At 43.0% G+C, this 8,401-nt stretch overlaps 1 protein-coding gene across 3 annotated transcripts in view; it reads right to left on the reverse strand.

The window, feature by feature from the left end:
• The window catches only part of bcas3 (BCAS3 microtubule associated cell migration factor), a 1,192,206-nt gene extending 1,184,005 nt beyond the window's left edge, over window positions 1–8,201 (reverse strand). For all 3 annotated transcript variants that reach the window (XM_072590043.1, XM_072590044.1, XM_072590042.1), the window contains exon 1: window positions 8,107–8,201. The gene's annotated coding sequence lies outside the window, so the exon portion shown is untranslated. The remainder of the gene's footprint in view (window positions 1–8,106) is intronic.
• Between the last annotated feature and the right edge of the window lie 200 nt (window positions 8,202–8,401).

Consider the following 8,401-nt stretch of genomic DNA (forward strand, 5'->3'; position numbering starts at 1 on the left):
TGCCTCAACCACCTCTGCTGGCAGCTCATTCCATATGCATACCACCCTCTGTGTAAAAAGGTTGTCCCTCAGGTTCCCTTTTATTCTTTCTCCTCTTACCTTAAACTGATGCCCTCTAGACCTCGATTCCCCAACTCTGGGACAAAGGCTGAGTGCATTCACCCTATCCATACCTCTCATGATCTTATATACCTCTACATGGTCCCTCCTTAGTCTCCTATGCTCTAAAGAAAAAGGTCCTAGCTTGTCCAACCTCTCCCTATATAAGTCAGACCATAGAGTCCTAGCATTTACATCCTTGCAAATTTCTTCTGCACTCTTTCCAGTTTAACAACATCCTTAATGTGACAAGGTGACCAAAACTGAACATAATATTTCCAAATGTGGCCTCACCAACATCCTGTACAACTGCAACATAACTTCTCAACTTCCATACTTAATGCCCTGACTGATGAAGGCCAGTGTGCCAAAAGTCTTCTTCACTGTCCTATCTACCTGTGATTCCGCATTTAGAGAAATGTGAACCCGAATTCCAAGATCTCTCTGTTCCACTAACACTCCTTAAGGCTCTATCATTCACCATGAAACTCCTACCTTGATTTGACTTTCCAAAATGCAAGACCTCACACTTACTTATAAAAAACTCCATTTGCCATTACTCAGCCCACTTCCCCAGCTGATCAAAGTCCTGCTGCAATTTCTGATAACCTTCCTCACTGTCCATGATACCGCCTACTTTAGTCTCATCAGCAAACTTACTAATCATGCCTTGTACATTCTCATTCAAATCATTCATACAGATAACAAGCAGCATTGGGCCCAGCACCAATCCCTGAGGTACTCCACTAGTCACAGTCCTCCAGTCTGACAAGCATCCTTCCACTATTACCCTCTGCTTCCTATCATCAAGCCAATTTTGTATCCAATTTAACAGCTCGCCTTGGATTCCATGTGATCTAACCTTCCAGAATAGCCTACCATGTGGAACCTTATCAAAGCCTTTACTGAAATCCACATAGGCTATGTCTACCGCCATGTCCTCGTCAACCTTCCTAGTCACTTCATCAAAGAACTCTGACAAATTTGTGAGGCATGATCTTTCACTCACAAAGCCATGCTGACCAGTCCTAATCAAACCCTGTCTTTCCAAATGCATGTATATCTTATCCCTCAGAATCTTCTCAACTAACTTACCCACCAAAGATGTTAAGCTTACTGGTCTATAGTTCCCAGGCTTTTCTTTGTAGCTCTTCTTGACTAATGGCACAACATTAGTCCAGTCTTCCAGGATCTCACCCATGGAAAATGATGATGCAAACATATCTGTCATGACCCCCACAATTTCTTCTCTAGTCTCTTGCAGTGTTCTTGGAAATATCTGGTCAGGACCAGGAGATTAATCCACGTTCATACATTCTGATACTGAGATATGGACTGTGCCCAAGATATCACCACTAACTTCCCCAAGTCTTCATGTCTTTCTCCATGGTAAACACAGAGGAAAAATATTGAGAACCTCGCCCATCTCCTGAGGTTCCACATATACATGTCCATTTTGGTCCCTGAGGAGCCCTATTCTCTCTCTGGTTATTCTTTTTCCATTAATACACTTAAAGCACTTCTTTAGATTCACTTTCATCTTCTCAGCCAAAGCAATTTCATTCCCCTTTTCTCCCTCCTGATTTCCTCCTTCAGTAAACTCCTGTATTCTCTGTATACCTTCAGGGATTGCCTTGATCCCTGCTGCCTTTACCTGAGCTATGCCTCTGTTTTTCTGGTCAAAGCCTCAATCTCTCTTGTCATCCAGGATTGCCTATTCCTGCCAACCTTACCTTCACTCTCACAGGAACATATAGACCTTGAACTCTAGCTATCTCACTTTTAAAGGCCTCCCACTTACGAGATGTCCCTTTGCCTGCAAACAAATTATTCCAATCAACCCCTGCAAGCAACTGTACAATTCCATCAGAATTCACCTTGCCCCAGTTTAGAACTTGAACCTGTGGACCAGTTTTGTCCCTCTCCATAACTATTTTAAAATTAATAGAACTATAGTCACTGGTCCTAAAATGCTCCCCAACTGTCACCTCCATCACCTGTCCTGTCCTATTTTCCAAGAGTAGGTCAAGTTTTGCCTCTTCCCAAGTAGGACCCTCTATATACTGCTTGAGGGAACTTTCCTGAATGCACTTAACAAATTCTACTCCATCTAAGCCCTTAACGCTGTGGCAGTCCAGTCTCCGTTAGGAATATTAAAATCCTTTAGTATGACAACCCTATTGCTCCTGCAAGTTTCTCCAATCTCTCTGCATATTTGTTCTTCTAATTCCTGTTGATTATTTGGAGGCCTATAATACAACCCCAATAACGTCATCATCCCCTTCTTATTTCTTAGCTTCACCCATAAAGCCTCGCTGGATGATCCTTCAGTTATTTTATCTCTGATTACTGCTGTAATCCTCGCCTTAATCAAAAATGCAACTCCCCCTCCTCCTTCCACCATCTCTGTCCCACCTATAGCACCTGTACCTTGCACATTAAGCTGTCACTTCTGTCCCTCCCTTAGCCATGTTTCTATAATGACTATAATATCCCAGTCCCACATACCTTTCCAGGCTCCGAGTTCATCAGCCTTACCTGCCATCAAGCATTGAAATAAGTACAATTTAATGCAACAGGCATTTCTTTGTTTCCTATCATATTCCACCCTGACCTGTCTCTTCAACTTACTATTTCTGATTATTGTATCTCCTTCCAGCCTTGCGCCTGCCTCCCTGCTGTTTAGGATCCCAACCCCTGCCAAAGTAGTTTAAACCCTCCCTTGCAGCATTAGCAAACCTGGCCGCCAGGATATTGGCACCCCTCCACTTTAGTGTTTGATAATGTTCTGGTACAAAAGATACATAAGGCTAATTAAGGTAAAGTCCTGTGTTGGGGTAGAATATTAGCATGGATAGCAGAATGGCTAACTAATAAAACACAGAAAAAGGGTATACAGAGGAACCTCGATTATCCGAATATCAATTATCCGAAAATTGGATTATCCGAAGGAGATCTCAAGGTCCCGACAGAAACATTACATCAAAGATGTGTGTCCAAAACTGATTGTGCCTTTGTTTACGGTGACCAAAAGTGCTACTGAGAACAGTCCTGGACTGTTTCTAAATGACTGACCTCCCAGCCCACCCCTCTCTCCTCCCACACTTTCCCTGTAGTTCTACAAAGGCATGTACCTTAAACTCCCCTTCCTCAGATAACCCCAGATTAGATTAGATTACTTACAGTGTGGAAACAGGCCCTTCAGCCCAACAAGTCCACACTGGCCCGCCAAAGCGCAACCCATCCAGACCCATTCTCCTATGTTTACCCCTTTGCCTAACACTACGGGCAATTTAGCACAGCCAATTCACCTAACCTGCACGATAATCTCTCCAACATTGTCCTGTACAAGGCAAAGATGGAACATGTCAAAATGTTTTTTGTGTGTGTGTACATGCACACTATTTTGAGACTCACTTACACCCCCACCCCCCCAAAAAGGCAGTAGCAGCAACAGCAGTCTTGTTGTTGGTGTCCAGTCTGGGTGCCCAAGAGAGGGGGTGGGGGTGAGGGCAGATTTGGGGTGGTGGGGGCGGAGACAGTGTTGGATGAGGTTTGGGGGCACATGTGGAGGGCAGATGGGGGCAGTGTTGGATAGGTTTGGGGGGTAGGGGGACAGTGTTGGACAGGGTTTGGAGGGTGGGCGAGGGGCAGTGCTGGATGGAGTTTGGGAGTGTAGGGTTTGATGGGGTATGGGGGGGCGGTGTTGGACGGGGTTTGTGGGACCAGCTTGGGGACAGGCGCTCGCGCACGGTGTGCTGCAGTCTCCTGAGCAGACTTAATAGAAAATTCCGAGCCCTAGAGGAAATACATTGAATCGATTAACCAAATAATCAATTATCAAAACGAAATAGTGCCTGCCCATCTCGTTCGGATAATCGAGGTTCCTCTGTAAAGGATTGAGATAAAGGGTACATTCTTCAGATGGTAACTTGTAATTAGTGAAGTGCCACAGGATCAGTGTTGCGGCTACAATTATTAAATATATTTTAATGGACAAACAGAAGAGAGGTGACATAACAATAGGTGGGATGTTTCAAGGATTACACAAGAAGTCTCCAGAGGAATGCAGACATATTATGTGAGTGGGCAAAAACTTGGCAGATGGTATTTAATATGGAAAAACGTGAGGTTATGCACTTTGGCAGGAAAAATAGAGGAGTTGAATATTATTTAAACGAAGAAAGACTACAATAAACCACAGAACAGAGGGATTTGGGGATCCTTGTACTGGAATCAGGAAAAGCTAGCACACAGGTTCAACAGGTAATGGGGAAAACAAATTGTCTGTTGCATTTTATTTTAAACAGAATTAATACTAAAACTACAAAGGCATTAGTTAGACCACACCTGGAATACTAATGCCCTTTCGGGAAGGAAACTGCCATCCTTGCCTGGTCTGGCCTACATGTGAATCCAGATGCATGGCAATAACTGCCTTCTGGGCAGTTAGGGATGGGCAATAAATGCTGACCTAGCCAGTGACACCAGTCTCCAGTGATGCAAACAGCATTCTGTTTCCGAACCACGAAGCCAATTTGGGATCGAACTTGCCACAGTTCTCTGGATTCCATGTCATAAAGTCATACAGTCATAGAGATGTAAAGCACGGAAACAGACCCTTGGGTCCAACTCATCCATACCAACGCAATCTAGTTCCACCTGCCAGCACCCGACCCATATCCCTCCAAACCCTTCTTATTCAAATACCCACCCAGATGCCTTTTAAATGTTGCAATTATACGAGCCTCCATCACTTCCTCTGGCATTCCATACCCGTACCACCCTCTGCATGAAAAAGTTCCCCCTTAGGTCTCTTTTATATCTTTCCCTTCTCACCCTAAACCTATGCCCTCTCGTTCTGGACTCCCCCACCCCAGGGAAAAAACTTTGTCTATTTATCCTATCCATGACCCTCATAACTTTTTCAACCTCAGCCTCCAACACTCCAGGGAAAATAGCCCTAGCCTATTCAACCTCTCCTTATAGCCCAAATTCTCCAACCCTTGCAACATCCTTGTAAATCTTTTCTGAACCCTTTCAAGTTTCACAACATCTTTCCAATAGGAAGGAGACCTGAATTGCACGCAATATTCCAACAGTGGCCTAACCAATGTCCTGTACAGCCGCAACATGACCTCCCAACTCCTGTACTCAATACTCTGACCAATAAAGGAAAGCATACCAAATGCCTTCTTCCCTATCCTACCTACCTGCGACTCCACTTTCAAGGAGCTATGAACCTGCACTGCAAGGTCTCTTTGTTCAGCAACACTCCCTAGGACCTTACTATTAAGTGTATAAGTCCTGCTAAGATTTGCTTTCCCAAAATGCAACACCTCACATTTATCTAAATTAAACTCCATCTGCCACTTCTTGGCCCCAAGACCCCATTGTAATCCCATTGTCCAGTACACCTCCAATTTTTACATCATCTACAAACTTGCTAACTATACCTCTTATGCTCACATCCAAATTATTTATATAAATGACGATAAGTAGCAGACCCAGCACCAATCCTGTGGCACTCTACTGGTCACAGGACTCCAGTCTGAAAAACAACCCTCCACCACCATGCTCTGTCTTCTACCTTTGAGCCAGTTCTGTATCCAAATGGCTAGTTCTTCCTGTATTCCATGAGATCTAACCTTGCTAACCAGTCTCAGGGGCAACCTTGTTGAACGCCTTACTGAAGTCCAAATAAGTCACATCTACCGCTCTGCCCCCATCAAACCTCTTTGTTACTTCTTCAAAAAACTCAATCAAGTTTGTGAGATATGATTTCCCATGCACAAAGCCATGTTGATTATCCCTAATCAGTCCTTGCTTTTCCAAATACATGCACATCCTGTCCCTCAGGATTCCCTCCAACAACTTGCCCACCACCGACGTCAAGCTCACTGCCCTTACCACCTTTCTTAAACAGTAGCATCATGTTAGCCAACCTCCAGTCTTCCAGCATCTCAGCTGTGACTATCGATGATACTTAAGCTTTCTTTATCAGTATTCCATGTGGGTCTTGACAAAGGCTTTGCTAAAATCCTTGTAAACTACATCAATTATACTAACCTTAACTACACTCCTGGTCACCGGCTTGAAACATTCAATCAAATTTGTTAGGCAAAACTCCCTGTAATGAAGCCATACTGACTATCTCTGATTAAATCTTGCCTCTCCAAATACAGCTTCATTCTTTCCTTTACAATTTTCTCCAACAGGTTTTTTACCACTGATGCAAGACACACTGGTTTGTAATTCCTTGATTTATTTCTACTACACTTCTGGAAAAGTGGAAGAACATCAGCTATGCTCCAGTCCTCTGACACCTCCTCTGTGGCCAGAGAGAAATTAAGAATTTAAATCACAGCTGCTATAACTTCCTTCCACAGCAGCCTGGGATACAACTAATCTGGCCCTGCGTATTTATCCACTTTTAAACCCACCAAAACCTCCAATACTTCCATACATTCTATGGCAAACTGTTAGTCCCTCTTCCTAAATTGTGTCCCTTCATCTTCCTTCTCCAATGTGAAGACAAATGTGTAGTACCCAGTTAACACCTACTAAAGTCCTCTGACTCCACAGACAGATGGATGCCTAATGGGCCCTACTCTTTCCCTGGTTATCCTTTTCGTCTTGATATATTTATAAAATATCTCTCGCTATTCTTACCTGTCAGTGTTTCTTCATACTCTACATCACTTCCAGTTTTAATATCTATAGCTACAATAACAAAACAACCAAAAAAAATCAAATTCTTAAGAAACATACTTGTTCACATGCTCCTGGCGACATTAATAGGTACCTCATCTGTCAAGTAGTGCATGTCAGAATTAAACAAGATTGGATTAATAACCTTTGCCTAGATTCCACAAGTGCCAAGATTTTTTTCGTTGTCTTGCCTTTGGCTTGTTGCTTTGGTCAGTTACTCTGTGTGATTTGGTCAGAGTTCACAACAGATGAAATTTCACATGGTTTGCAGACAGAACTTCCGATTGAATTAAAAAATATCTTAGACTATTTTTAACCACATCAAGCTGGTTAGTGGTTTGTAACATTATTAAGATATCTTTGTGTTCTATGTTTGAATAGCATTCTAACCCTATACTATATATTTTTTATGTCAGATGAAATTTAGCTTACTATAATTTGGTTCTGCATAACCAGTTATCCATTGTCGTGCTCTGCAATCCACACAATATTACTCCTGATCACAACAGTCAAAGATACAAAAGAAAAATATTAGCTATATATAATCCACAATAATTGGCATTAAACAAATTGCAGACAAATACTGTACAGGACTGCCTAAAAGGAGGGACTGAGACAATCAAAGAAAGCATCATCATCAACTTGTCAGTCATTGCAGTGTTCTTGCCCAGACAGAACACTCTGGTCTTGAATCACAATCACAAGATCCAGTGCAGGACGGTGTTGCTGGTCTATCCGAGTTGCTGCCTTTTGAATGAGAAGTTAAATCAAGAGGCCATCAGCCTTCTACGGTGAATAGGAAAGATCCGACGGCACTATTTCAAAAGAAAGCAGAGGCCGCTCCTCACAATGTCACGGAGCAACTATTTATCCCTGAACCAAAACCTAAAATATCACTGGCATGCCAAGTGCCCGTAGGATTTCCCTGACTGAAAACAGGCTGCCACGTTTCTTACGAAACAACTTCAAAATAAAATTGGCTATAAAACGTTTCGGGAGATCTTGGTGAGAACGATTGTAGGAATGTAAATGTTGCTTTTCTGTAATACGGAGAAATAGGAAGGTGCTAGCTTGATTTAGTTTTAAAAAATGATTTATACCGTAGCAGCGACTTTTTCTCAGGTAAACAGGTGGAAGATGCCAAGTCCAGGCTGAGCTTCAAATACCCACAGAAGAGACCATCAGTGGGATCCCCACACACATACAGCCCGGCTGACGGTATTTTCCCTTTCTATATGTTTCTCTGGAGAACCTACAATTCTAAAATATTAATGGATATTAAAATCTGATACAAACCAATGGCTTACTCGCAGTCGATCTCCACTTCGTATCCGAACGCTGACAACAACTGGATAGCAGCAGAAAAGACAAGGTGAGGGCGGGGAGAGAAATGCAGCAGTGGGCGGGGGCTAGATGATCGGCATACATAGAGCCAATAGGATATGGCATTAGCCATAACCCCGCCCCATGAACGGTGTCACTCATTACTTTCAACCAATAAACAATTATGTAAGGTGGGACATCCGGTCACATCCGTCACGAAACCGGGCCTAGATTTTAAAGGGGCAGCTTTATCGATTAGAAGGTTTGC

This window comes from Chiloscyllium punctatum, chromosome 19 (genome assembly GCF_047496795.1).
Source record: "Chiloscyllium punctatum isolate Juve2018m chromosome 19, sChiPun1.3, whole genome shotgun sequence".
Classification (NCBI taxonomy): Eukaryota; Metazoa; Chordata; class Chondrichthyes; order Orectolobiformes; family Hemiscylliidae; genus Chiloscyllium; species Chiloscyllium punctatum.